Here is a 24345-nt window from a genome sequence, read left to right as displayed (position 1 = left end):
TATCTTATAAATGGACGGCTATGTATTTAAATTAATCCTCTTCTTCTGTAACTTAAATGTTTGTTCAGAGTGTTTTGCCTATCAAGTGATAAGGCTTTATGTTATCTTGCCATGAATATGCTTTTCCATGATCATTCATGTGTTTTCAGTATTATCAGATTGGAGTATAATTCAAGCAAGAACGTTGCTAATATCAGAAGAAAGATGAACTCAAGTGTATTCTAATTTATTCTACTTCTTTTTATAAAAGTGTGTTAGGCCAGTTCGTCTAGAGAAAATAAATCCAGTGACACTCATTTATGTGTAAGAAATAGCTTCATATCAATAAGTAATTGTAAATCAAGAAGGCATCCCAAACCAGTCCAACTGAAGTCCATAAATCCAAAGCTGGCCCATAGGGCCCTCTTCAGACTCACATAGCTACATGCCAGTAATACAGAATGGTGATTTGGGAAACAGAAATAGCTTGGGGATCCAAGGTTGATGGAAGCCTGGCAGGGTATTAGCAACTCTCAGGGCCCAGTAGCTCTGTGAGCAAAACCACCAGCAGCTCCATGGGAGGGAGATTGGACTCCCTACTCCTGTGAACAGTTAGTCTCAGAAACCCAGAGATGTCATTATGAGTCAACATTGAATAGATGGCAGAGCGATTTCCAAAAGTTTTAAGATTTGAATAGGGGAACATAATAGAACTTTACCTTCCTCTCACACATTTTAGTTTTATTAATTTGTTTATTTATATTCCCTGCCTTAAACATGAATGATAGACTTTTAAAAGTTTTCCTTAGAGAGGATATATTTTTGATTTGTATGACTCTGGAAAAAAGATCTAATCAGCAAAATGGACGATAACTAACCCCCTTCATCTTCATGCTACGGAAAATAAAAGAATAAATTCAAAAGTATGGATTGCAACTCAATGTAAAAAGTATCAAAATCCTCACAGCTGAGTCAATAGGTAACATGATAAATGGAGGAAAGGTTGAAGTTGACAAGGATTTTGTCTTGTTTGGATCCACAGTCAATGCTCATGGAAACAGTAGTCAAGAGCACAAAATATATGTTGATGAGGTAACTGTTCTGGACAAGACCTCTATAGAGTATTGAAATGCAAGAATGTTACTTTGAGGAGCAAGGTGTGCCTGACGCAAGCATGATATTTCCAATTATTTCATATACATGTGAATGTTGGACATTGAATAAGGAAGATAAAAGAAGAATCGATGTATTTGAATTATTATACTGGTGAAGAAGTTTGAAATTACCTGGACTGCCAAAAGGACAAACAAATCTGTCTTGGAAGAAATGTGGCAGAGTGCTCCTGAGAGGCAAGGAAGGCAAGGCTTCCTCGTACATATTTGGAATGTTGTCAGGAGAGTTCTGTCTTTGTGGGGTGGGGGGGCATCATGCATGGGAATGTGAAGGAACAATGAAAGGAAGGAAGGCCTTCAGTGGGATGGATTGACATAGGGTTGCTATGGGAGGGAATGGAATTGATGGCACCTAATTAAAAAAAAATCTGGAAAGCAGTTTCTTCTTGGAAGAAAAGTTATTTGCAAACAATTCTACTTGAAGTAATAATAAAATGTGAATAGGCAAAATCTGAGGATGCAAATGTATAGCAATGTATGTACACATGCATAAATTACAGAAGGAGACAATGAACAGAGGAGAAAGAGGAGAAGAGGGCCAGGGCAGGCTTGAGTTCATGTGCTTGAGTTCATGTGCTTGAGCTTATAGAGAAGAAGTAAATTAGACATCAAAAAATAGCACTCATCACTAACTTTTCTTTGAGCTAGATTATCCTTTGGTGTTAAAATGTAATCACATGACATGGAGCAAGTTATATTTTTCTAACTTTTGGCTGACACACAACTTTTTTACCACCACGATCACATCTTACCTTGCTGTTGCTAACACAGCGGGCAGTGGGCACCCAGTTTCCTCTCATGTGGGCTGCGGGGCTTCCATCTTGTGGCAGTAGAGGCCCACCGGCCGGCTGCAGCTTGTCAAAGCTGAGCACTACAAGGTTTGCCACTGAAGACTAACTGCCTCGTGCCAGTGCCTATGGACCAGATTGCATCAGTACTTGCTCAAGTTTATTTCCACTGAAGACACTCCGTGCTATTTTAATCTTTGTGGAGTTGTCATTTCTTTTCTGCACTAGACAAAACCCAAGCCCCTGGGGCGGAACCAGAGCACAAATCTGAGTGACATTTTCCATGTTATCATCAGAAATTTTCTCTCTTCTAGCAACTCGTAGGAAGCTCCTTTATGGCCAAGTTGGTGCTGGGAGAGCTGTCCGTAAGATATTCTTGTTTATCCTTCACACAAATATTTTCCCAGCAAAGATTCCAACTGCAGGCCTCCAATACCCCTCGCAGGGAGCACAGTGGACAGTTGGTGGAAGAATCCCAGTGCTGTCTACCTGGCCTTGATCCTGCTGTGGTGAAGTTAGCAAAGGGGGGCCTGGCACTTCTCTGCTCTCATGCTAATGGGCAAGATCACGTTGAACCTGTAATTGTGAATGATCACATGCCCACATGCTGAGCATCTCCTTTTTCTGACATGTGTGCAGATCCCTTAGGGGTGTGGGGGGCAGAATAAGAGTGGAGAACACTTGTTCCAATGAGTCTGTGTGGCTGAAACTGAAGAATCCTCAGTGTGACTTTATCTCTAGACACCTTTGCTTATTCTCAATGTGTTATAAACAATAAGTTGTTTTCAACAGAATGAGCAGGAAAAACTTGAGTTTTGGGCAAAAATGTAATCACATACTAGTAATAAATTGGCAAGAAAGATACGCTGCTTTCCAGAAATTCATTTCAAAAGAATGGTGTAGGGAACAGAAAGAAAACTTATGTCTGTGTGGCTGACAGAAAGCCCCCAAACTTTTCTCTTCTACATTTAAATAGAAATTATGATCTTTGACTCTGTATCCTGACATAAATCTTCCCATGTGTCAGTTAAGGCTTTTTCTGCAAGAAATGTTGTATTGGTTTCCTATCGCTGCTGTAATAAATGACCACCAACACAGTGGCTTCTGTTTGCTATTTCTTAGAGGCTTACAATGGAGCCCGGGTGACACAGTGGCTAAGTGCTCTGCTGCTAACTGAGGGGCAAACTCAAAAAAAGGTCTGCTTCCCTACTTTTAATTTTTCAATAGTCTCTGCTTTCTTTTAGATTGAGGTTTTCCTCTCATTTTTATGGTCATTGTTGCTGTAGTTTTTCTTCTTGGTTTTGTAGGTTTCCTATATAGGAAAGGCATGATGGGTGGATGTATGTAGACAGGAACCGGATAAATAATTCCTGGGGGATACAGAGGGCAGGGCAGGGAGGAAGGAGGGCTCAATAGCACTAAGGTACAAGGTGGAGGAAAATGTGCCAAAGTTGATGGTGGTGAAGATTGCACAGTTTTTTCTTAATATGACTATACTATTGAATGGTATGCTATCTTAATTCACTCAGAAAATTTATGTTCAAGAAAATAAATAAACTGCTATGGAACACTTTGCCATGTGTCCCCATAAGGAGTAACTTTTTGGAAACCCCATGAAGGTGCTCTATTTTGTCAGTATTAGAATCAGTTTGACGACATTGAGTTTGGCTATTTGTTTTTAGTGGCTCAATGTAACTCTACCATCTTACAGCTCTGTAATTCAGAAAGTCTAAATAAAATTAAACTATAGGGTTTATTTTGCAGTCTCTAGGGAGCATCTGTTTCCTTGAGCTGGTAAACATTCGACTGCTAAATCTAAGTTCAGCGGTTCAAACTCACCAGCTGCTCCATGGGGGGAAAGATGAGGCTTTCTGCTCCAGGAAGTGTTTACAGTTTTGGGAACCTTAGTAGCCCTGATGGTGTAAAGGGTCCTCGGTGGGGCGGGGGTTGGAGGGGGGGCACACAGAGTGGTTTCTCATTGTTTTACAATCCAAAAGACCAGCAGTTTGAAACTACCAGTGAATCCACAGGAGAAAGAAGGGCTTCATACTCTCACATACAGTCTCAGGGACTCAAGAGGAAGTGCTATCCTGTCCTGTAGGGATACCAGGAGTCATCCTCCACTCAGTGGCAGTGCGTTTGGATGATGGTTTGGTGAGTCAGAGCTTGACCCTGTGTCAGCATCATTGTGATCTCTGTTTCACAGCCTTTTCTCTGCTTCCCTTCCATGAGAACCCTGTGATTTGGTTTTCCCAAAGAGAGATACTCTTCCTACTGCATGATCCTGAACTTATTCAAACTGTGCCATCCTTTGACTACGGATTCTAAGGCTTGCTGTTGCTGTTCTTGTTCTGCCTCACAGCGGCCCTATGGACAACAGAATGCACCATCAACTGGTCTTGCTCCACTTTCACAAGTGTTCTTATGTCTGAGCCCATAGATGGAGCCACCTGTGACAATCCGTCTTGGAGAAGGTCTTCCTCTTTTTTGCTGTCCCACTACTTTACCAAGCATGATGTCCCTCTCTAGGGACTAGTCTCTCCTGGCAACATATTCAAAGTACATGAGAAAAGTCTCACCATTTTTGTCTCTCAGGGGTCTTCTGGCTATATGTCTTCCAAGACAGATATATTTGTTGTTTTGAAAGTCCATGTGCTTTCAATATTCGTGGACAGCACCATAATTCAAATGCATTCCAAGGAATAAGCCTGGGAAGTCTTTAGATAAACATTTTCTTTTCTGCCTGTTACAGACGTTGGGCTCAAGCGAAGTTGGAATCAACTACAAGCAGAAAGCCGTTGACTAATGTAACTGAGAAATCCAAAGGAAGGCTCATTTCTACTTAAAACACAAAAATAAACAAAAACAACTCACTAGCAGTGATTCTGACTCATAAAGACCCTGTAGGTCAGAGCTACACCTGTAGATTTCTGAGCCTGGAAGCCTGTACGGAAGTAGAACGCCTCAGCGCCCCAGGAGCGGCTGTTGATTTCAAACTGCTAGCCTTGCAACAGGCCAATGCATCATCGCGATGCTGTCAGGGATCCTTGTGAGTTTGTACTAGGAATTCAACATTTATCACACTGTTTCTATCACTTTTTTTTGGTTGTCTCCGGAGTCCTGGTTTTGAGGCTAAGCCTCACATGGACAACTGGCAGCAATAGCTCCAGACCTGATGCCTATCCAGGTTCATGTGAATTAAGGCAAATAAAATCTCCCATGACTTACCACCTTAAGTGCCGTCATGTCTTTGATTGAGATAGGTATACATTGTTAACTGCTAGAGAGTACACAGGAAAAGTGTTCGAGTCTTTGCCTTCAATGATTTCATCTTTAAAATGAAGATAACTGCTTCCGTGCCCAGGAAAGCATAATGTTAAATAGTAAGCAAACACAGGACATGTCAAGGGAGAGATTGATCGGAGGGAAAGCTTTCTTTCTCTCTCTTTTTTTTTTACACTATGCCTGCAAATTATGTACTTACATTTACAAGGTGGTTTTGAAGACTAGACACATAAATAAAATTAAAACATTGAGAAAAGCGTTAGACACATAACAAGCACTCAATAAATGCTAAAGCTCGTACCTAATAGGCATTTTCTCAGATCATAATTGCCAGCATCAACTAGGCTAGTTTGCTTTGCTCAGGTCATTTTCAATCAGAGCACTGATTTTATATCTGAGAAAGGAATTTTGATTTCAAAAGGAATTACTTTTTTTCTTTGATATCCAACAGTCTAGCCAGCTGTTTTAATTCACACAACCAAGGGGAAGCTACTTAATGAAGTTGCTTATGGTTTAATAATTTTTGTGGCATAAATTATTTGTCTTAATGTCAAAGGAATGTCCTCATTTTGTTCAATATATAAACAGTAGGGGGAAAATTCAGGTTGATTTCATATTCCCCAATCACCTAGTGAGAAATAATCAGCTTTCTCAAATGGTTCCATCATTCATTGTACTTTGAATCCTTTCACAACAAGAATCTTCAAGTACCTGTTCATATATGCTCAAGATCTCCAGACCCACACTTCAGCAGGCATTGATTTTAGTCTGACTCCTTAGCAAACCTTCTAATGTGCTAGGAACAAAAGCCTCAGAATGAGCTTTAGGAAGCATGAGGGAGTCAAACTTTCTGTGTGAAATAATTTAACCATTTCTGGAAGCATGTTCAAGTGAATGATGCACAAATACATTACAATTATCAGAAGATTGGAAGTTGGACGAGTGAGTCGTCACAAGGGGCCGGCCGGTCAGCTCTACACACACGATGAGGACATTGATTTGCTCTTTAAGACTGAAATCATTCCTGTCTCTATATCCGTTCATTTCTGAGATTGGTCTTGCTTAAGTTAAAATACAAACTGGTTGGTTAACTTTTCTTTTTTTTTTGTAGAGAATCATTAACTTGGTGACTGAGAATATTCTATGTGCAATATTTCATACTGTACTGGCAATTATGCTATAACTATTTTTAAGGGATCCTCCCCTCCCCCCTGATCCCCCCTACTGACTAGTATGTTTTGATTGCCTTAGTTTGGCTATTTTGTTGCAATAAAGTTACTCTTCAAGGTAAAAAAAAATGTTTTTCATATTTTCTTCAAGGAATTTTTAGTTTTTATGGTTTTCTTTTGTAAGAACAATAGCCTTTATTTTAAAATGAAAAAAAATCAACACACAACAATCCTCTTGACGCTGTGCTCCCCACTCCCCACCCCCAGGTTTGTCAGAGCTGGGCAAAGTCCCCTTGGTGCTGCTCCAGCCGTTGGTCCAGGGTCCTGGCCCTGGGGTTGAGTCTCAGGGTCAATCCATGTTGCGGTTGGGTTTCAGGGCGTGGAAAAGGAACCTGTTGGCCAGGTCCTGGGCCCCCCGGAAGCCAAGCTTCTCATATTCCTCCGGAGTCGTCTTGGCATCGTGCACAGCCTGGCCAAGATGCTTAGACAGGAGGGGATGTTTTAGTTTTAAACTAGGCTCAAAGCTCTTAGAATTCAAAAAACAAATGTCCTTTTCTTGTCTCACTTCTGTGGTAAAGAGAGCATTGAAATTGTAGGTGAAAGCTGGCTTCATTGAAAACATAAGGAAGCTTTTCTGTGAGAGAGATCAGATATTTGCTCACACCCATGCGAGGGCAACAGAATAAGCACAATTTTATGCCTGAAATGTCCTACTGAATTTCTTTTTTGAATGCTTCTATTTTTGTTTTTGAGACGTTGCTGTTTTCCTATTCCCTGATAAGTAATGAATTCTACTTCTCATCAAGTAAAAGCATTAGGCTTCCCATTGCATTCATCTTTAGAAATGAATGACGGAGTACCATAACACTACGTCTTTATAAAGAAGCCTAACAGGCCTCAGAGAGACAGTTTTGTTCAGCTTGTTTTTACCTCTTTAAATCTTAGCCAGATTTTGAGAATACTTCTTTTAGAAGACCTGTCATCTTTTTGCTTCTTTGCAGAATGGCAGTGTAACTAAGGCCAGGCGCTTCTAGGATCAGACAGACCTGGCTCAAATTCTTAGTCTACTATTTATGAGCTGCGAAAGGTAGGAAGTTACTTCCTCTCTCTGTTTCTTCTCTATAAAGTGAAACTAACCATACCGAATTAATTTTCTTTTGTGTTTGTAGGTGTTCATGGGTGTTTACATTCATGAATGAAAGGACGTGATTTGGCACGGCTCCGGTCAGATAACAATTGGCTCGTGGGATTAGACTGAATACCGTGTTTCCCACTCTGGGTCAGAAAGGCGGACATGCTGCCACTCATGTGACATGAGCTCATGATTTTGCAAGAAGTAGAAAGTGAAGCAAGTCGGAAAATAAAGTATCTTAAATTGCTTTCTAAAAATAATAAGATGATTTGGAATAGCCCCCGTGAATGCATTTAGTTATGATTCTAAGACAAACATGTTTACATCTCTCTTTCTTCAATGAAAACAAAACTTACAAAAAGGAAGATATGTATCTATATGTGTGTACCTGCACATGTGTATGTGAGTGTGTGACTTGTTTGGGATCGCAAAACTATTGATGATACTTTTCTCACTACCCTTCATTCTGCTCTCAATTGTCTGGAATGTGAGTTATTCTCAATTATATTTTACACATTTCTTATTCCATTCTTCAAGCCATATGGCAGGTCTCTTTGAAGTAAAAACATGAAAAATAATGCACTTCCCTTCCAACTTCAAATTGGTTTTATCAATCATGTTCTCACTAAAAGAGTTTCTGACAACCTTTTGTTCAACCTTCACTTAGCCTCTTGCTGGATGTATTAATGAAGCCAACTACGTTTCCGTGGCTCTTTTCTTCTGGCTCACTGTGATTTGTATACATTCTGTTTCCATTTCTTAGCCATTTCAACTTGTCTATTGTACTTCTAATCTCATATGTTTCTTATTATATGGGGTCTGCTAATCTTGTTATATCTTTACTACTTGGCTTATTGTTTTCTGCTTAATTAAACTACTTATTCTCATTTCAGTCTCTTGTTCTCTGTCACAAGGCAAAGGCATGGTGGGAAATCTTCCTTCTTAATTTTTGTCTTTGGCACTCCCTAGCATTTGGTCCCAAAATTTTCAATGATGAGACCAGGGGATATAAGTTAATAGAGTTTGCATAACTAGATCTTCCTTCTTTTCCACTTATGAGAATGTTATAAAACACAGGTAATGATTATGGAAACATCAGAAAATAGAGAAATACACAGAGACAATAAGTGCCGGAAATAATACCATCTCTCAAATAGAATAGAATCTGCTGTGGAGTCTGTTAAATTAGAAAATGCCTCCTTAAATCTGAACATGAAAAATAGTATGTACATAATAAAATTTAGTTGTTAATATGATTTTTCCTCTTAAACGGCAATAATAAAAGTTGATCATGCCTATAAACATTTATATATGATTTTGCATGGTTTTATGTGAGCGAAATATGGGAGATAATCTTTATTATCATGATGTGTACTCTGGCAATAATGATCAAATATCTTACATCAAAGTTCATGATTTTCATACAAAGTGTTATTTTATTACTATTTTGTTTCTTTAGCACGTTTGAGGGTTTCTCAGTAATAGTTTTGCTTGATTATTCTGACTCTTTTTATGCTGGTGGCCAAAATTTGCTAGAATTCTGGCCATGTAATAATAATTATGAACCAAAGAATGTGGTTTGGTATACACCCTCTACTAAGGTGGAGTTTTAGGGATGCTCTCAAGGAAACAAAAAACGAGGCTTTGTTAACATGCTCTACTAAAGTCAGGTCTTAATCCTGTGTATTGATATAGTAGAAAATGCTCTCCACATTGGGACTATAGCCACAAGTGTATTCCAAAACCAAAATCACTGACATACTGTCAATGCTGACTCATAGCAACCCCCAGTGGGTTTCAGAGTCTGTAACTGTTTACAGGAGCAGAAAGCTAAGTCTTCTCCCATAGAGCTTCTGGTGGTTTTAAAGTGGCAACTATACACAGCTCGGGGCAACTCGTAACCACAACACTACTAGGGATCCTATAAAGGTGTATAGAGTCCAGAATAGCAATATGCCCCCTAAAGAATTATAGTTAGAAGGGCCATATGCATTGACTTTAACTCACTTATTTCCAAGTTTTCCTAAAGACAAATTTTGTGCTCTAGCTTTGCAAAGTGTGGATTTGTAACCTCCTGTTCCACTATTGACATTCAATCTGTCTTCCCCAGCAAAGAATTGACAGCACTCACAGGCGCAGCTCAGCTGGGGTGACATTCCATTAAACTGCGGTGTCCAAAGCAACTTGCTTTGGCTAAATGAATGCATTTAGCTTGTTTGGAAGACTCAATCATTTTACTTTCTAACGTTTACTTCAGAGAATCTTGTGAATTAGAAACCCGTGATTATATGTACTCCATGAAAGAAATGACACCCAGGACTTGTACTGCATCTGAATTCCTTTTGGCTACTGAGGCAAACTTCATCACGGGCATGATGCTTGTGCTTCCAAGAGAGGTGGTTAGGGAGAAGGCAGCCCACTGCTGCACTCATACCCAAAGCCCGTGACTCTGCGAATGTCTATTAGAGAGAGCCATAGGGAGGCAATTGCCATCTATGCGCTTCATGCACATTTTAATGATGCTAGGAACTTTGGCAGGGAGATGTCATCTAAGACACATTCTGTATAAAATTAAAATTGTTCTCTTAGGAGGAGATATGTTCATAGTAAAAGACAAACTCGTCATTTATTTGGAGGCAACAACTTCAATAAAATGACTCTAGAGTCTCTCTCTGTATATAGATATACCTACACACATAGTTTATGTGTATAACTATAAATATATTTATATTGTCCTACTCATCTAGTGTTCTAGAACAGACATACCACAAAGGGATGGGGCAGAGCAACATTTCCTTTCCATCAGTAGGATGGAGGTTGTAAGGAGGCTCAGCCGAGGACAAGACTCCTTTCTCCATTTGCTTTGGAGGACCTTCTGCTCCTCGCACTCTGCCCACGGCTGTCCTCGCTCTTCTCTCCACCTCTTTTTGCATTCTGTGTCCCACTTTTGTCTCAAAGAGATGATTTCAATATGTATCTTACCCCAATAAAGTATTGTAAGCATAACCAAGAACAACACATTGCCAAATACACTGATTTGATCAGGCCAGATTCAGAAGAGGGCGTGGAACAAGGGACAGCCGTGCTGATGTCAGACGGCTCTTGGCTGATGTTTGCTTGTGTTTTACTGACTGTGCCAGGACAATTGACTGTGTGGATCACGACAAACCCTGGTGAGCCTTGAAAAGAACGCGATTCCCGACATGGCATGTTGTACCTCAGGCACTTATTTAAAATCAAGAAAAATGTGCATCAGGGTTTTGTCCGCTCACTGAATTTATTCAATCTGTATGCTGAGCAACTAATCAGAAAAGCAGAATTTTATGCAGAATAATGTGGCTACATTAGCCTTATTAATATTGAGATAATTGATTTTGCTATAATATTAACAATCTATGATGTGCAAGCTGCACAACCTTGCTTGCTACAAGTAAGAAGGTCTTAAAGCACTTGCTTATCAAGATCAATATTTGCAGACCTCAATATGTATTACAAAGAAGACGAAAACCTTTATAACTAGGTCAATAGGTTGCATCATGATGTATGGAGAAGGGGTGAAGTTGCCAAGATTTTGTCTTGCTTGGATCCACAATCAGTGCTCATGGAAGCAGCAGTCAAGAGATCAAATGCCACATCACATTGGGTAGATGTATAGTACAGGAACTCTTTAAAGTGTTGAAATGCCTTTATTATTATTAAAATGTTTTAGACTTAAAATATAGCACAAGCTCTTCACCAGTTAGAATTTTTCTTATAAGGAATATTGGAGTAAACCTCACCCCTGAAACATTCAACATGAGCTATTCATATGTTAAAAGGTATTGTGAAATATTTAATGCATATTTTGAAAAGGACATATTTAGATCTTCAAAATATTTATGAAAAATCCTATAAAGTCTTACATTTTTGATGTTCTAAATTATCCTCACATTGTTCATACATGTGCCTTTTCGATTTTATCTCCCACTCTTCATTTAGTCTCTGTATATATTTAAAGGCTCCCATTCCAAAAAGAAAACCCTGCGGCGTCTGATCAAGTCCAAATCACAGTGACCTTACAGGACAGAGAAGAAATGCCCCTTTGGGTTTCCAACCCTTCAAATCATGGAAGGGCTGTGGAGTGTTTGGTTGGTTCAAACCGCTAACCTTATGATTGGCAGCTCGATATGTAACCAACTAGCCATCGTGGGTCCATAGACCAATGGAATTTCCTCATGACTAAATTATTTTTCAAATATATCTTACCTTTTTATCTTATCCTATAATTGCTAGTTCTGAATTCCCCTTATATTTAAAACTAGAATGATAAATTAATAAATTTAATATAACTTAATAGCTGAAATTTCATATAACTTGATAGCTGAAAAAAACAGTAGAAGACCGTATCTAAGAAAGTAGAGTTGATATGATCTGTCAAAGGCAATGTTTGGAACCAGTCTCCCACATAACACAGTAACAGAGCAAACCAAAACACCAAGAAAACAATTGCTGTAATGGGGCTGGGTTATTAGTACATCTTGATCAAATTTCTGATCAACTTTAAGCTGAAGAAGCTGGTAAAATTCTTCAATATCTTCAGCCCTGGTTTCAGTGGTTGGTGTGTAAATTTGATTAATAGCTCTATTAACCGACTTTCTTTGTATACCAATAGGCATTATCACACTGCAGACAGCATTGTAACTTAAGGCAGATCTTAAAATGTTCACTTTGATGATAAATGTGACACATCTGTCTTCAATGTTTAGTTCTCAGCTTAGGGAAGCATGATTTTCTCATTCAAAATGACCAATATCAGTCCATTTCAGCTCACTCATGCCTGACATATTTATCTGTATTTGTTTCATTGCATTTTTTTATTGCTGTGGTTTTTCTAGATTCATACTTCATGCGTTGTATGTTTCTGTTATAATAGATGTTTGCAGACATTTCTTCTCATGTTGAGTGATGCCGCACCACCAAATAACTGTTCTAAAGCTTTGCTCCATCCACATCATTAAGAGAGAAGGCATCTCTCGCCCAGTCCTATTTGGAGTGCCTTCTCTTTTGAAGGCCTTATCTTCGGGCACGGTATCAGAGTGCTGCCTCCACACATCAGATTCTCAGTGGTTACTAATTCAGAAGGGACTGCTTCTTCCTTTAGATAATTCTGTTTCTGATCTGGAATCTCTGCTGAAACGTGTTCACTGTGGGTGACCCTGCTGGTATTTGAAAGATTGATGGCATACCTTTCAGCATCATAGCAACATGGAAGCCTCCTCAGTACAACAAATGGAGAGGGGAGGGTGGTCAGAGGTTATAAATGTGAATTTAGGGTGCAGGTTCCAGGCAATGGCTTTCTTTCTCTATTGATTCTGGAAAAGGTCCTTATCTCAGGAAGCTTCTGCCTGTGGACAATCTTCCTGTGACTTGGCACCTCTCTTCCTCCATCTGTGCATCTCTTGTCTTGTTTAATCCCCCTTTTCTCAAAAGAGATGAATTCAAACACATCCTACAATAATCTCACTAACAAAACATAACAATCCATTCACAGTTGGGATTATAACCACAGGCAGAGAGGTTAAGATTCACAACACATATTTTAGGGGGACATATTGCAATCCAAAACAGAAAATAACAAGGCTTCATAAGGAGCTTTCGATGGAATGTCAGGTAGGGGCCACCAATGGCTTTGCAGCCAAATGTGTTACCATGGTAACTACAGGACTCTTAGTGAAGGAACATCAAGTGTACCAAAAAATTTGTCATTTTGCAAGAAGAATGAAAGGATTACAGGATGTGTTTGATTCTTCTTTAAATAAAATAATAACAACAAACATAAAGTTATAAATCCAAAGATAATATTGGAGTTTCTATATGGCAAAGTTATAAGAATTTTTTTATCAATTCACTGTGTTGAAATTATTGAAACTGAAGCTCAAAGATCAAGCTTGTAAATTGCTATTAATGTTGAGTTCTAAGCATTTCAATTCCTCTTTGACAAAAGGAAGGAATTGCTTGTGGAAAACTTATACCCTCAAAAAGTAGATTAATATCACATGAGTGTATTTCTATTCATTGTGGCAGTTACATAATCTCCTGTCAACATGTGAAGAGGTGGAGTCTAGCCTGTCAATCAGGTCATGGATTGGTGACTTCATTTGGAGGTGGGAAGGAGATAAATAGCTCACTGGTGGCCAGACACATGGAGCCAAGCTAATGGAGCCAGAGCCCTGGAGTTGCAGGAGTCACGTGGAGACACATGTGGACATGCTTTCACCACCTCTGGATCCACAAGACTTTCCATACATGTGATTCAAAACCACCACCTTAGTTTGTTTGTATCACATTACTTACTCTGTATATCTTGTGATTCAGATGAAAAAGTTCCTAATCACAGATGGAAACGTTTACTGAAGGCCCAGTGAACCTTTATGAGCCAGCAGTTTTGTCTAATGGGATGTTGAGATTTGAAAGAGTCAGTACATAGCTGTCTTCTTCCCTGTCCAGGTCCTGAGCCCAGGGGAAGAGTGCAGGAAACTGAGACAAGTATTTTGTTTATGTTGAACCATGGACATTATCAGCAGAATAGCTCACCCTTCTATGAGTATTCAGAGACGTTGCCCTGGAGGGAGTTTCTCTTTGTTGTCACTGAAATTGGACCCACCAGGCCCTTCTTTTCCCTATGTCTCATGGGTGCTTTGCCCTACGGAAACTCCTCCAAGTCCGAGAAATCGCGGAGTATTTGGAATCTAATCCAAAGTTTGTCTCATAGAGCATGTATTCAACTCGGACAATGTTCCAGGTACTCTTCCTGATGCTGGAAGATAGCAGCAACTGAAGATGTCACTGTTATTAGGTAACTTAAATTTTAATGGGAGAAGCCATGGCTCAAAGCTGAGTTTAGCTTTAGCTTTGGACGAAGAGTCTCAGGCTGATGCAAATGATGAAGGCATGCAGCTGCCAATTAAAAGTTTGAAAGACCAAGGCCATCCAGAGGCACCACCAAAGAGAGGGCTGACAGTCCATTGCTGAAATATCAGCCTCTGAAAACACTATGGAGCACAGATCTACGCACACATGCATGCATACACACACACACACACACACACACACACACACACACACACACACGGTCACTACGTGTTGGGACCAACTCAGAAGCAACTGGTTTATGCTGCTGGCAAAGTTTATAACTGATTTTCACTGGGAAAAAACTTGAGGAAATTGGGGAATAAAACATCACCCAGGAGCAAATATAAATACTATCAAGACATTTGATAATAACTAACACCTACCCTTAATAGTACTGATCTTCAGCTGTTCACTCACCTTGATAATATACTTGATAAAACAGATGAATTGTTTCAGCCAATTGGAAAAGAGGGAATTTGAAACATTTGCTGTGGAAGCAAAGAGGACAGAAAGTTTTTTGTTTTATTTTTTAGCTGATAACAGTTGCCCCTCCAAACGCAGACAAGGAAAGAGCTATGAAGAGCCACGGCGGCTGCTTTCCTGATAACTTGGCAGTATTTGACAAAGCTTGCCTGAACCCCACTTCAAGAAAGTAAGGGTGATCAAACAGAAGAAATGCATCTGGAATATGAAAGAAATCAGTTGCTTGAAAGGTAAAGTCTAGACTGAAAAATTAGAGCCGCTGAGATGCTTTTATCAATTTAACCTGGAGCTTGGGAAACACTTTCATGTGCACAAGCCCTTCCTACCTCAGATCAAGGATGTTTTCTCGTATTTGATCTTTGTTGTTTATTCGCTGTGGCCTTTTCTTTAGAATCACATAGCACGGAGTCTGTTTCCATCATTGTCTGCTCACCGTCTTGTCTCTTGATGGGCATTCTCTACCCCTGTGCCCACATGAGCACTCGTCTACCTGCTGTGACTTTCCCTCCTGAGCTGCCCTTCCCAACTTGATTATGATCAAAGTCTTCTTGTTTGCTTTAGTTTGAAAAGTTTCTCTTGCTTGGTTGTTTTGTTTTGTTGTTGTTTCTAATAATGCTAGCAGCATACAATATTTATCCTTTTGGGATTGACTAACTTCACTTAATATAATGTCTTCCAATTCCATTCATTTTTACTTTATTTTGTTTTTTCTTTCATTTTGTACAGTACCCCATTGTGTGTACACAAAAATGTATCCATTCTTCCACTAAGCAGCATTTAGATTGTTATTGTAAGTAGTGATGAACATGGGTCTGTATACAACTCTTCATCTATGCTCCTTAGGATATTTACAAAGTAGAGAGTTTGCTAGATCATATGGTATTTTTAATACCAATTGTTCCAGGAAGCACTTCCCAGAGTGGTTTTATTGTTTTCAGTCTGACCAGACCTGTCTGATGGTTTTCATCAGAATGCACCCTCTCTGGCATTTGCTATTTCTTGTTTTTTTGTGTGTGTACTTTGTTTTGCTATCGATGTTGGGGTGATGTGGTATCAGTATTGCTTTAGTTTGCATCTCTTGAATGTCTGGTGATAGTGAGAATGTCTTCAGGTGTTTGGTGGTCACCTGGGTGACCTCCTTGGTGAATTGTCTATAACTGCCCACTACTGATTTTTCAATTGAATTATTCATATTTTCCTTGTTGATGTATTAAAGGTCTCCATAGATGTCTTACTTATGTTGTATTCCTATGCAAAGGCATTTGACTATGTGGATCATAACAAAATATAGGTAATCTTGAGAATAGGAATTGCAGAACACTTTATTGTGATCATTTGGAATATGTACATGGACCAAGAGGCAGTTCTGTGAACAGAGAAAAACCAGGCTGCATGGTTGAGATCAGGGAAGGAAAGCAGCAGAGTTTTATCCCCTAATTATATTCAATCTGTGTGCAGAGAAAATAATCAGAGAACCTGGATTATATGAAGAAGAATGCAGCGTCAAGGAGATGGCCTATGAACAACCTGTGATTTCCTGATGGCTCAGCCAGGCTAACTGAGAGTGAGGAGGGCTTGAAGCACTTGCTGATGAAGATCAAGGACTACAGGCTTCAGCATGGATTGCAATAAGTGTAACGAAGAGCAAAAGATTCACAACTGGACCAATAGTCAAATCACGGTAAGTAGAGAAAAGGTTGAAGTTGTCAAGGATTTTGTCTTGCTTGAATTCACAATCATTACTCATAGAAGCAGCAGTCAAGAGCTCAACTGACACCTTGCATTGGATAAATCTGCTGCAAGACCTTTGTAGAGTCTTGAAAGGCTGGGAGGTTACTTTGAGGACCAAAATGTACCTGACTGAAGCTATGGTATTTTCAACTGCCTCATCTGCATGTGAAAGGTGGACACTGAATAATGAAGACCAAAGAAGAATCGATACATTTGAACGATTGTGCGAGTGAGGAATAGCAAATGTACCCTGGAGTGCCAAAAGTACAAACGATGTTTTTTATGTTAAAGAAGTTTCCTAATGTTGTAGCTGTCTACTTTTCACAATTCTATAGAATGTTGGTTATTTTCATTGGATGCATATATATTTATAATAATTATGTCTTCTCGGAGGAATGTTTTCAGAAATTAATATTTATGTACCTGCTCCTTTTGTTGCAATTAGATTGATATATTTTTCCATTTTTTTAAAGTTTATAAATTTCTGTGTGTCCAAGCAACAAATTGATGATGAAGCCTGTTTTCTTATTCAATCTGCTACTTTCTGTCTCTTGAGTGGGCCATAAATTCAGTGTCATTATGGATAGGTATGAAGTTATTGATATTATTGTGCTGTGTGATTCTCTGAACTAATAATTTAACAAAAGAAAAAAAAAAAGGAAAAGAAAAACCTAAGACAGAACTATTTGTTGCTTTTTGTGAAGGACCCACCCCCTGGCTTACTTCTGTGATTGCCAAGAGATTGTGGGAAATTAGGTATTTTTTTCTCTCTCTTGTGCAGTGTGTTCCTGCACTGAGGATTTATCAAAAGAAAAGGAGAAGGGAATGTCCAAGCCTTCACCATCAGCTTCTTTGAGCCCCATGATGCTTCTGGAATTGCAGCATCCACTGCTGCCTAGTGGGAGATCTGGTGACTCTGTGTGTACAATGTGTGGGCTGCCCCCTGGATCTTGGAAGTTCAGTGTGAAGGGATGTTGAGGTCAAAGGACACTCTCCATAACTTTCTCTTCTCTCTAGGTAGTGAGATCTACCACAACTCCTTCCTGCTTTTGAGCAGACTGATTATAAACCCACTAAGATTGAACTCAAATTAACCATGCTGTGTTAGTCTGGATAAACTATAGAAACAAATTCAGAGACACTCATATGTGTATAGGAAAGAGCTTTATATACAAGAGCAATTAAATATTGAGAAAACATCCCAGCCCAATCCAGATCAAGTCCATAAGTCTGATATTAGCCCACATGTATGATACCAATCTATAAATTCCTCTTCAAACTCATGAAACACATCCAATGATGCCGAAGGCAGGAAGATCACAGGCTCATGGGTGAGAAGTCTTGTGGATCCAGTGGCAGGGTAAGCATCTCAGTGCTGTCAGTGACTTCCACATGGCTTCTCCAGCTCCCAGGGCTCTGGCTGCATAGCTCCCTGTGGCTTCTCTTCAGGAATGTCTCACAGGGAGTCAGTGAGTGTCCCACCTCCGGTGAGCTATTTATCTCCTTAGCAGCTCCAAATAAGTCATCAAGCTGTGACCTGATTGACAGGTAAACTCCACCCCTTCATTCATAAGCCTCAAATTGACCACAGATTATGTGACTACCACACAGTCTAATAATCACTCACAGTTGAATTATGTAATGCAATCAGTTTCTTTCCCTATCCTGTGTACTCAGCCCCATTAGGAAAACAAAAGTCATTTGATGGGAGTAGCAAAGGCTATGGCAGTTCACTGAATTGCAAGCCAATGATGTGAAAGACATTAATTATTTTCTAATACTGCCTGGCATATGAAATGAAAGCAAGCCAGTAATGGAAACAATAGGCAGAAGCAGCAACTTTTCTGGGTCTCCAAAGAGGCAAATAGCAAAATTAGAGCCCCCTAAATTGAGACCCAAGATAAGTACCTATCATAACAAGGCAGCCATTGAAAAGATGAAAGCTCCAGAAGTCTAACACAGTTTGAGACTCAATTTTCCTGAGCCCCGATTGTCTGCAGAAGACTTGAAGGGGCTCCCTGAGTCTGGAATTCCCACAAGGATCTCTGGATGGCAATAGAAATGGGAGGGTGACCCATTACATTTGAAGTCAACAGTAGGGTACCTCATTCAGTCTTAAAATCCATCACAAGCCCTCTTTTAAAAAGCACATGGTTTTAACCCTGGTAGCAGAGTAGGTGCACGTTGGGTTGCTAACTGCAAGGTCAATAGTGTGAAACCACCATCCACTCCTTGTGAAAAAGAGAGATTTTGACTTCTGTAAAGAGTGATAGTCTCAGAAATCCACAGGGGCATTCTACCCTGTCCTAAAAGGTCGCTGTGAGTCGGTATTGACTTAATGGCTGTGAGATTGGTTTGTTGTTAGACCAGGAGGACCTACTAGCAAATCTAAGGATTGTCGAGTTGTAGACACTGGGTTAACTGGCAACATTTTGTAGGTGCCTGAGTATTGTATTCCTCTCTTGGGACGGGATTTACTCACTGAATTGAATTCTCAAGTCGTGGGCCCTCCTGGCTACCCTACTGCAACTCCCAAGGGAAAATCCCTCAAAATTACCCAGAACACCAGACACCATGAGAATCCAGAGGTGTGGATCATCACAGGTTTTGCTCAGGTTGGACTATGATGACAGTCAAAGTAAAAGTCTGACTAGTACATTAAGTACAAGACCTGTGACAGTACTGGCTAAAACAAGAGGCAGACTAGCCCTCTTGCCTCCTGTCGGCTTGTATTCTACCAGTTCAGAAGCTTAGCACTGTAGGAAAATAGAACCTAAGATTTGTTTAACAAATAACATAAGATATTTACCCATTAATCCCTATTTCTTACACCTTGTTAACTAATCTCCCAGGAGACAGCAGATGGCTCACCTTACTGGACTATATGATTTCTTTTTATTTTTGTTTTGTATTTTTGAATGGGAAGTGCCCCACACTGGCATAAGATCCAGTATTGCTGTTAACTTTTATCAAAAGGTTCAAATATATCAAACATGTTGAGAAAATTGGTGCCCTCCAAGAAGAGGTGAATCAACTGCTGGAGGTTTCAGTAATGCACTTCCCTGGGCACCAAAGAACAGAGACTCATAGAATATAAAAGCCACCGTATTACTGATTAAACAGCCAGGCTGGCGGTTAAGATCCAAACTCCAGCTACTTTTTCTATCTCTGAGCCCCGAATTTCATTTGCTGGACATTCACACATATTAATACAAGCAGGACTGAAGCTGTGCAGAAGAATATATATATATTCTTCTGTGTGTGTATATATATATATATATATATATATATATATATATATATATATATTCTTCTGTGTGTATATATATATACAGACACACACACACACACACACACACACATACACTTTTTGTTTTCTCTGAAAGCCTTAAGTATTCTGTCATAAAACAGCTATGGGAAAGACACATTGCTTGTTTGGTTACCTGGGCTCATTAGAGGACCCAACATAGAGCAGACTGTTCAGAGTATAATAGAGCAGAGCATTACTTGCACAAAGAACAATTCAAAGACCAAGTTTTCACCCCAATATTGGCAATAAACCTCTGAAAGAAAGGCCCCAGTGAGGGCTGGAAAATATACTTTATAGCAATGCCAACTTCCCTGGAAGCATTCAAATACTTGGGTTTTGCATATATGTTTACTGAATAGGGAGAAACTTCTCTGTGAAGAACTGAAAAGGAAACCCAGCTCACGAAATCGCTGATCTAGGAAATCGCCCCACATTTGGTCGGCCTTGCCCATCTCAGGGTGGCAAGGGAGGAGCCTTTGTTGCACAAGTCACTCAAGTAGTATCAGGGATTTTAGATATTAAATGGAGACTGTGTGCATCCTGGCATCCTCAGTCCATGAGTAAGACCACCAAGAGGATGGATCACGCTCTAAAAAGACTTTGTTCAATTTTCTCTAAATACTCACCTGTTTTGAATTAAATTATGACCCATGGTCCTGTTCAGAGTGTGGGCTTCCTACACAAACAGACTTGAGTTAAGTCCCTTGAAATGCGGTATGAGAACATTTTCTAAAATCACACAATGGAGTCGGTGATCTCAGATTACCCTGTGTAATTCATAAGCTTTCTACTTTTAAATATTGAAAATTCCCTCTACCACCCTACTTGCTATGAATCAGTACATTTCTAATAATTTTATTTCCCTTGAGCTATGCCCTTGTAACACATAGCTCCAGGAGAACAGCTCCACTCAAGATCGGAGAAGACACACTACAAAATCAACTATATCTGAAGTAGACTAGCACTTTTAATATACTTTTAAAGACAATCCCTCTGGGACTTTGAATAACTTTATAGATACAAAATCCTCTTCAAAAAGAGTTAAGCATTCCAAATAAGGTTGTTCCCCTCTCAGTAGGTGAGTTTTACATCCTGAGTATCTTGTTTGTTCCCAAATCTTAAAAACATTTTTTTGCTTATCATACACTCCAATAAATATCATTTTTTGCCTATCATGCATCCCAATATCTACCTTACACCCCAGTTGAAATGTAAAATTCTTATTATAAAAATATAATGGTTATAATTCCAAACATGGCTTTGTGCCAACCAACCCACCAAAAGGGTAACTGTGGTTCCCGAAGGAAAACTCGCAGAAGGTTAACCATGTCAACCAAGACCCCCATCCACTGTACTATTACTGATGAGGAAACATTCTTTCTATCACCAGCTGAAGATCCTGCTGCAAGTAAAATTTTGCTGGAGATCATCCAAAGTGTTTGCAAATTACTTTGAGAGGAAGCTGTCAGAAATTCAGGCTTGAGGCAGAAGAGGACATGGAACAAGAGAGATCATTGCTGACATCAAATGGATCTTGGCTGACAACAGAAAACACTAGAAAGACGTTTATTTGTGATTTACTGACTGTTCAAAACCACATAACGTTGTGGACCAAAACAAATTACATATAGCCTTGAGAAGAACAGGAATTCCAGAACACCTAATTGTGCTCATGCAGGACTTACACATGGATCAAGATGCAGTTGTCCAAATAGAACAAGAAAAGGTAGATTGCATGGTTTATAATCAGGAAAACAGTGTTTCAGGCTTGTATCCTCTCACCCTACTTATCCCAGGAAATTATCACAGAAATTAAATTACATGTGAAGACATCATAAACAGAGGAAATCTCAGTAACAACCTGCAATATGCTTTCTTTCTGAAAGTGAGAAGGGTTGAAGTACTTGTGGATGAAGATCAAGGATTGCCACTTTCAGTATGGATTACAACTTAAGGTCAAGAAGATTAAAATCCTCCCAATTGAACCAATAGGTAACATCATGATAAATGGGAAAAAAAGGTTGAAATTGTCGAGGATTTCATCTTGCTTGGATCCACAATTAATGCTCTTGAGAGCAGACACCAAGAGATTCAAGGACAAATAACACTGGATAGAGCTGCTGTAGAAAGCCTCTTTTGAGTGGAAAAGCAAGGATGTTACTTCGAGGACCAAGGAACACCTGACATAAATCATGGTATTTTTAATTGCCACATGTGCCCGTGAAATGTAGACATTAAATAAAAAGTACCAAAGAAGGGTCAGTGCATTTGAATTTTGTTGCTGATGAGGAATATTGAAAGTACCATGGATTGCCAAAAGAACCAATAAATCTTTAAAGAAATACAGCCAGATTCCTCCTTAACAGAAAGGATGGTGGGACTGCCTTACACACATTGGTTATGTTATCAGGAGAGGTTCGTCCCTGAAAAAGGACATTAGACTTGGTAAAATGGAGGGACTGAGGAAAAAGAGGAAGCTTGTCAACAAAATAGGTCGATATAGTAGTTACAACAAAGGGCTTAAGCATAAGAAACATTGCAAGGACAGCGTAGTATGAGGCAGTATGTTGTATTGTTGTCCACAGGGAGGCTAGGACTCAAAACCCACCTCGAAGGCATCTGACATTAATGTGGAATAACCTCTACAGCAGCGGACTGTGCCTTATGGCACCTCTTTGCCTTGTTAACAATCACTGTTACTTACATTCTTAAAATTGGAATTAAGACCATAATTCTTTGTTCTCATTCCCTGCCAAGCATACCCTACTGTAGCATTAGACACGTAATAGATATATTGGAGGAAATACCATGAACGATGAAAGAGGAGAGTGCAGTGTTGATGGGTAGGTGAGTTTGAGACTGCAGGTTAAAATAGCAAGGTAGTTCTAACATCGGTGCAATTAGAGAGAAAAAGGAGGAGGTTTGGATAGGATCACTCTCAAATTCAGCAGTTTCATGAAACTTTTGCCTAGGCTAACATAATCTGAATTAGATGTCGAAGGACTCTTGTATCTTACAGATATAAACCTGTCTTTGTATCCCTGCATCAATGTTATAGACTGGGAACAGTCCCTGGGAAGTGCATCCTCCGGTTCATGCAGCAGTGGATTATTCAGAAAGGCAGCTGCGGGCGGCTTCAGACGCTTCAGCTCCTCTTGGATGAGGGGAGCCGCACATTTCCCAGGCCTCTGCACGCTCCCTTCCTGTGCTGTCAGTTAGCAGATTTCACCGGCACGCTGGCTTTCTGCTTAATGCCACTTGCAGGTGAATCGAGGCCACCACACACCTTTCAAAGGCAGCACCCAAGAACTATAGGCAACAGAACAGGAGACTTGGATATGGGAGTGTTCATCCTTTTAAAGAACACATTCTTTACTACTCTTTCTAGTGGTTGCTATGTGAATAAACCAAACACCACACACTGCCATCAAGTCAATGTTGACTCCCAGGCACTCCTTTTGGGTTTCCCAGACTGGAACTCTTGACAGGAGTAGAAAGCGCAGTCTTTCTCCTGTGGAGCTGCTCGTGAGTTCGAACTGCAGACTATGTGGATTGCAACATGGAACGACTACCCCTCCAGGGCTCCTTCTTTTTCTCCAGATTACTGTAGTAACTGTAGCTCCTTCCCACCTGCATATTTTATGTTCTTTCAGAACATCCACGGAAGCCTGGAGAAAGAGGTTTGATATGTCCAACCTGGTCTCATTCTAAAGTTCCCGAAGTCATTCCAGGTCTGGAACAAGAGTGAATCTCCAATGACCATTTCCCAGTTAGATCCGTTGTACATATTCCAGGTCTGGAATGTGTGAATCTCTCATGACCATTTCCCAGTTAGACCCATTGTACATATTCCAGGTCTGGAATGTGTGAATCTTCAATGACCATTTCCCAGTTAGACTTGTTGCACGTAGTCCCCTGTTAGAATGGCTTCCCTGCCTCACAGTGGGAAGGCCTTTTCTAGAAACGGATTCAAGGTCCACAACAATGTAGCCACTTTCCTTTGACAGGTTGTGGCATGTTTCCAAGTTTACCTTTGCAAAGCCTTCTAGTACTGAGCAGGTCTAACGTGTATGACACCTAAGAGGACCAATGTATTGATGTGAGACAAAATGTACACTGCGTTTTTCTCAAGGAAGTGCTTTTGATATTTTGCACAGGAAAATTCATGTCTGAGACTGCAGGGCTTTGCAGGATAATTAAAATGCTTGGCGTTTGCCCAGTGAAGGCAAAAAAAAGTCTGAATTCCATCCTTGGATGACTAGCACCATATATTTCCCAAAGTCACCTTGGGGATGATCACTGGCCGCCGGCTCCTGCCACTAGACAGGGTAAGGAATTCTTGCAGGTAAGAGAAGGGTATGAGGGGTGCCCAGAGCTTCTGGAAGAAGGCCTGTGTCACCGATGG

This window comes from Echinops telfairi, unplaced genomic scaffold (assembly GCF_000313985.2).
Source record: "Echinops telfairi isolate 266 unplaced genomic scaffold, ASM31398v2 ScPeMD7_7467;HRSCAF=8505_1, whole genome shotgun sequence".
NCBI lineage: Eukaryota > Metazoa > Chordata > Mammalia > Afrosoricida > Tenrecidae > Echinops > Echinops telfairi.
The sequence above is the reverse complement of the archived record's forward strand: the minus strand, read 5'-3'. Positions refer to the sequence as shown.